Source organism: Acipenser ruthenus, chromosome 23 (assembly GCF_902713425.1).
Source record: "Acipenser ruthenus chromosome 23, fAciRut3.2 maternal haplotype, whole genome shotgun sequence".
Taxonomy (NCBI): Eukaryota; Metazoa; Chordata; class Actinopteri; order Acipenseriformes; family Acipenseridae; genus Acipenser; species Acipenser ruthenus.
Genome location: NC_081211.1, coordinates 19,931,641 through 19,937,690, shown reverse-complemented (window position 1 = coordinate 19,937,690; position 6,050 = coordinate 19,931,641). Strand labels below are relative to the sequence as shown.

The 6,050-nt window shown below is 38.1% G+C and overlaps 1 protein-coding gene across 2 annotated transcripts in view; it reads left to right on the top strand.

Moving 5' to 3' along the window:
* Positions 1–604: 604 nt before the first annotated feature.
* The window catches only part of LOC117973809 (cytoplasmic FMR1-interacting protein 2), a 59,871-nt gene continuing 54,425 nt past the window's right edge, over positions 605–6,050 (top strand). Inside the window, exon 1 of one of the 2 annotated variants that reach the window (XM_058996776.1) lies at positions 605–837. The gene's annotated coding sequence lies outside the window, so the exon portion shown is untranslated. The remainder of the gene's footprint in view (positions 838–6,050) is intronic. The other variant, XM_058996775.1, reaches the window with a different exon arrangement.

Sequence of the window (6,050 nt, the reverse complement as noted above, 5' to 3'; positions counted from 1 at the left end):
ATGCTACAATTAAACGTGCCTGCATATTAATTATGTTATATGTTTCTGCGTGTTACAATAATTTCCATTTGGCAAAATAATATATAGTAACAGTTTTAAAATCGGCATTTATTTTTACATATACCAAACGTTTTAAAATATAACAAATGTTAATATCTGCCAGTTATCACCACGCCCATCTAGAAACATATTTAAGCGAATGTCTATTAGAACAGCTGTGTTTCTGTAATGAATCGCAGGTAACCGAGTGCAGTATTTCGTTACAGAGAGACCCATGCCCGTTACAATTAATAAGTATTTGGGAATACCGACTTAGTGCAGATACATTGTTCCCAGTGGGTTGCAGTGAACAACATAAAATGTATGGGGGTGGGAAATGGCATTTTTATATACATTTTAAAATCAGTAGGATACATTGTTATAAATGTGTCTATGGGTGACCATGCAATATTTTATATAGTAGTATTACAATATCTAGGCCATGTGGTAATCGCTATGCAAAATGTGTATATACTTTAGGAGGTTTAGCAAATTAAACGGGGTTGTAAAAACGACATATTTTGACACAAACAAACCACGCGTTCACACGTGCATGTAGTGAATGAAGCCTGTGCATCTGCCTCGCATTCGAGCAGCACCGCGGAGCAGTGCACTGTAACTTTAAGGAAATGCACTTGCAGCCATTTTCTGCTCTTTGTGTTACAGGGATTAGTGTACAGCAGGCATTGTGGCTAGACTAGAGCATCACTTGAACAAGCCTAATTTAAAATACTAACCAGGGAACATAAGGAAGCCACTGCATTTCACCAGCTTCCATATCGGGCATGCAAAAAGCAGGTAAGCAGATTTAATCATCAATTTTTTTATATGATCGGGGAAGATGTACACAAAACTGTGCTGCTGCTGCTGGGGCAGCGCTATACCAATAGAATCATTGCATGTGCATGATGCTATCTATACCGGTGTTCATATTATTTAACATTATAGCACAAATGTGAGACATAATTGGGAATACCCGTTTTAATTATCTTGTAAAAAGTAAAGATATAAATCTGCAATTGGTTCATTATAAAAGATAAAAAATAAACATGTATGAAATTAACAGATCTATAATTTGAACGAGAATTGTGGTTGCTACAGTAGCATCCGTTTTTTTTTTTTTTTTTTTAACTGACTGGGTGGGGTAATTCTTGCTGCTTTTACATCGCAGGGTTTATCTGTTATATTGAATGTGTTAAATATTTATTTTAACAAACTGAATTCGTCGAGCCAGCTGATGAACAGTGTTTTCATGAAGATCTTAAGCCAAATAGTACCTTTTTTTTTTTTTTTAAACAAAGACGTTATTTAAATCAAACATGTTTTGAATGCTAATGCTGTACTACAGCATAGTGTATTTATTTAACTTTCCACTGTCCCCCAAAATGCTTTGTACAAAAGAAATGCAAATTGTAATTATAAGGTTCGTTTCGTACCGTTATGTCCCTTTAAATTCTCCAGACCAGATCTGGAAATGGCATTTGGGTCTCTGCAGAGAAAGCATCTCTACAGCAACCTGCAATAGGCCTGGTAATAAACACTACTGATCCGGCGAGCCTCTTGACTTCATTGAGAGAAAAAACAAACATGTTTGGTGATGTCGATTTTTACAAACATATGTTTTCTATATCTAAAAGAGTTAAATATTACAGAGAGTATAGCGGTTTTAAATAGCTGCTAGAATACTGAGATCGGCATGTCGGTAAAATAATTGTGAACATCTATTAAAACGAACATAAACCAGAAACCCGACATTCGATATGATACCTATTCTTGTCTTTTTTGTGCTTTAGGCGTAGTTGGTTTTTATCGTCTTAAACTCCCTAGCTTGCAGTCAGGCACAAGTTGTAAATATATGCTCATTATCGTGATGATTTAAAATAATATTTTAATGCAAACTGACCATTATTTCAGTATAATAAACGGGAAATACCTGCAATGTTTAGAAAACACTTTTATATGAATGGGCTGTCCTTCACACAACTGAATATTATCTATATGATTGCTATGTCTGATGTGTATTATCTGTTTTGAGTCGGTTACTGGCATACAGGGCAAGTCAGCTAATCTGATATACCCTAGGCCGGATAATGAATGGTGTATTGCCAGGTGCTGCTGTATTACAAGAACAAATTAGTTATGTTTCACTAGGAACAATCTAAAGAATTTTGACTTTTGACTCAAAAACTGAATTTTGATTCAGTTTTTGCTTCAGGTTTCCACCCCTAACTTCCCCAAAGGAAATCGAGTCAGTCATCATTGGGGAACAATTTAAATATCTTGCAGACCTATTACAGTGTTACAAGTGCATGCTGACTGCCCCTGACTGTTCACTCAAGTCCAAACCCGTACCAGGATAAAATGTGTTATATAGAAATGGTAAAATCTAGCTTTTACCATTTCTATATAAGCATCTTTAAATGTTATTTTTACATAGCACCATCCTGACCTGAATACCATGCAAATAACAATACTAGTTTTTTTTAGGTTGTATTTAAACACAAGCAAAAATGGAGAATGAAGAGAATATGTGCATTTTTTGAATGGTTTAAAAATAGCACTTTGCCTTAAAGAGATTAACTGGATGCTACAAGCTTTGGTAATTATATGGATTGTTTAGGAGCTTGGTACTGTACCTTCTGCAGGCTGATACCCTACAACAGTGCTCTCCTAGCCAAACACGCCCTTAAAGAATGCTTAGACAGGATAAGACATACTGTTGCTACATGGTCTGTATCTCAGTGCACGTTAACGTGTGAGGAAACACCCCGCTGTGTCAGAAGCACAGTTCTGTTTCCTGTTGTGCTGATCTGCTACCTACCTTATCAGTGAAGATTTTGCTCTGCTTAAGTTCCTATCAGACTTTTAAATGGGGATGGCGAAAGATACATTTTCAAAATGGAAGTTCAAACTTTGAAGTGTTGAGGAAGAAAGACAAACCTGAAATAGCGTATGAGCTTTCATTTAAAATAGGAAAAAAACAAGGGCAGGAGGCCACATAGTCAAATGACTGCTTGAAAGGTTTACTATGGGCTGGATTTTCAACATGTTAACTAGTCAGCAAACTTGTAAAGACTCGCTACACTACAGCTGGCCTCTATTTGACATGCATGTCTTTGACCATGGTTAAATGTTTAAGAAAAATAGTCACCCTCCGCTTATGATGACCACATTGAAATGCCAGAATATAATGGGAGTCAATGTGGATGAGCTCCTGATAATGGGAGTCAATGTGGATGAGCTCCTGATAATGGGAGTCAATGGGAACAAGCTCCTGATAATGGAAGTCAATGGGAACAAGCTCCTGATAATATCACTTTGCTTACACTCTGTGTAATATCACTGACATTTATTAGCACTGATTTCCACCCCACCCAATATCACCTTGGTAAGTCAAAGCATATTAGAAGTTTTACGTTATCATTTTTATTTTTTGGGGGTGTAAAATGTAAAAATATGTTTTTATGAAATATACAAAAACAATGCATATGAATTTTATAAGCAGGAACTTTAAACTAAGGTTGTTAAAGTTTAACTGCTAAACAGCATTTTTAGTTTCTGAAAATGACCTGTTATGAGGATCTTGCATTGATTTACACAATCATTCTTAAGCCCCTTTCACATTGGCACTTCTACTGGGTCCGGACCTGGGATCTGGCTTCCCGAGTCACAATCCCACGTAGTGTAAAACCATGTACCCGGGTCATACCCGGGTTAACCCGGGTCCCAGCAACCCACCTCAGGATGTGGGTCGTCACGCTTTGACCCGGGTTGAGCAATACAAAATGCATGACGGCCAACGAAATAACACCTGCGTGAAAGTTTCACTTCCGCAAGGAACATTTCTGTTTATTGTGTTTAGCCATATTTGTATTGCCTGAGACACACCATGAGCCAGATTGCAGCAATGATGAAGAAACATTTGCTGTATTCAACATTTGGGCCAACGGTTCAATCCAGAGAAGCTTGGATGGAAGCATCAGTAACAAGCTTCTTCCAGGGCATTGATACATTGTGTACTTGCATCTGTCACCCAGGTCAACCCTTCTTTATCAAAAGCAGTGTGAAATGACACCAGGTCCTGACCCGGGTAGATTCCGACCCGGGTAGAGCATGACAGTGTGAAAGGGGCTTTAATTTCAGCATTTATAGTTTTTTGATGCATTTCACTGTAATTGTAAACACAAAGGTAAAATGAAAACACTTAATAAAGCTTATTTTTTCACTGAAAATTTCAGTTTAAATAAGAAAGGACAGTTACACAAACATTCTACAAATACAGCCCTTCAGATGCTTTTATAAAGCCGCAATATAAAATAAGAATATGAATCCTAGAACTTATACATTTCTTGATGTTTTCCTACCCCCAGTGATGATAAATCTCCATGTTATCTGTGTTGAACTTCAAAGCCGGCATTTAATGTCACTGGTCTGATTATGGGCACGTCTAACTTAACTGTCCTCAAAATAAGATGCAGCAGTTTCTAGCCAAAACGAAGGATTTCCATTTTTTTCTGTGAAGAAATGGATTTAGAATGCATCAAATTACATACAGCTTGTGTTCTGATTTTCTCAAAGAAAAATTAATTAGGTACTTAATGGGTTAATACAAATGATAACTCAATGCATGATATTGGGAAAATAAATTGTTAGCTGTCCTATACCTCGTTCTACCACTGGAACTATCTTGATTGGAAATTAGACTGGACCATTACATTTCAACTGAGACTCATTTAGCCTTAGTTGTGATTGTGGGCTGGCAGAACTCAATATCTCTCGATTGTGGAAGTTATCTAATTGTGTTTTTAATTTCCGATTGCACACAAAAAAATATGTAGGCAGAAAATGAAAGCTACCAGGGACTATATTGAAGCTTGGTGAATTATTTATAAATAGCAATGTTACAAAAATGTGCAACAGCTGTATGTAACAGGTGATCTTTGAATGTCCGTTTGCATATTGGATTGTAGACTGCAGATGAAACTGGAGACAGACCCAGTTTGATATTGGAACGAGATGAGCTTTCCAGACTGGTTTTGTGGTGCAGGTGGAAATGGGTGTGTTTCGGTAGGGTCAGCTACAGATACACAGAGTAGTTAAAGAGTGAAGAACAGGACTGAAACCCCTGACAGCTTCCATGATTCCTGGAGGTATCCATGGTGCTGAGCACTCCTGCAGGTTTGCAGATACAGAACCTTACAAACTCCTGACAACTTCCACGATTCCTGGAGGTATCCATGGTGCTGAGCACTCCTGCAGGTTTGCAGAGACAGAACAGGGCTGAAACTCCTGACAGCTTCCATGATTCCTGGAGGTATCCATGGTGCTGAGCACTCCTGCAGGGTTGCAGATACAGAACCGTACAAACTCGTGACAGCTTCCACGATTCCTGGAGGTATCCATGGTGCTGAGCACTCCTGCAGGTTTGTAGAGACAGAACAGGGCTGAAACTCCTGACAGCTTCCACGATTCTTGGAGGTATCCATGGTGCTGAGCACTCCTGCAGGTTTGCAGAGGCTGTTGACACAGATGTGTTGTATTGTTAAATGTGAGCAGGGGACCAGTTTGGAAGTCAAGGCCACAAGTAAAATTAATTTGGAGCTCGCAACATTAGTTCACATTGCTAAACCACCACACAATTTGTCTGCAGTTTGTAGAACCCTGAGGGGAAATTCTCAAGGCACCTGGCTGCACCGTGCTTGGCTGTAGACCAGAGGGGACTACATTCACAAAAATAAATATACATATAAAACACCAAAGACATAAAAAAAGAGTAATAAGGTTTAACCAGATTGTGTGCACAGTAAATTGTGTTATTATGAAACAGAATAAACATGTTAGTTTTAGTATTCTCAAACCCGTTAAGAGCCTTGAATAAGATACTTCATAAATCAAAGGAGTATTATGTGGCTCAGTGAGAAGATATACAGCTCACGAGCCATCTGTTAGACAGCCCTAGACTGGTATATGATGTTTTCAGCCCTTTTAATGATAAATGAAAAACCAAAACT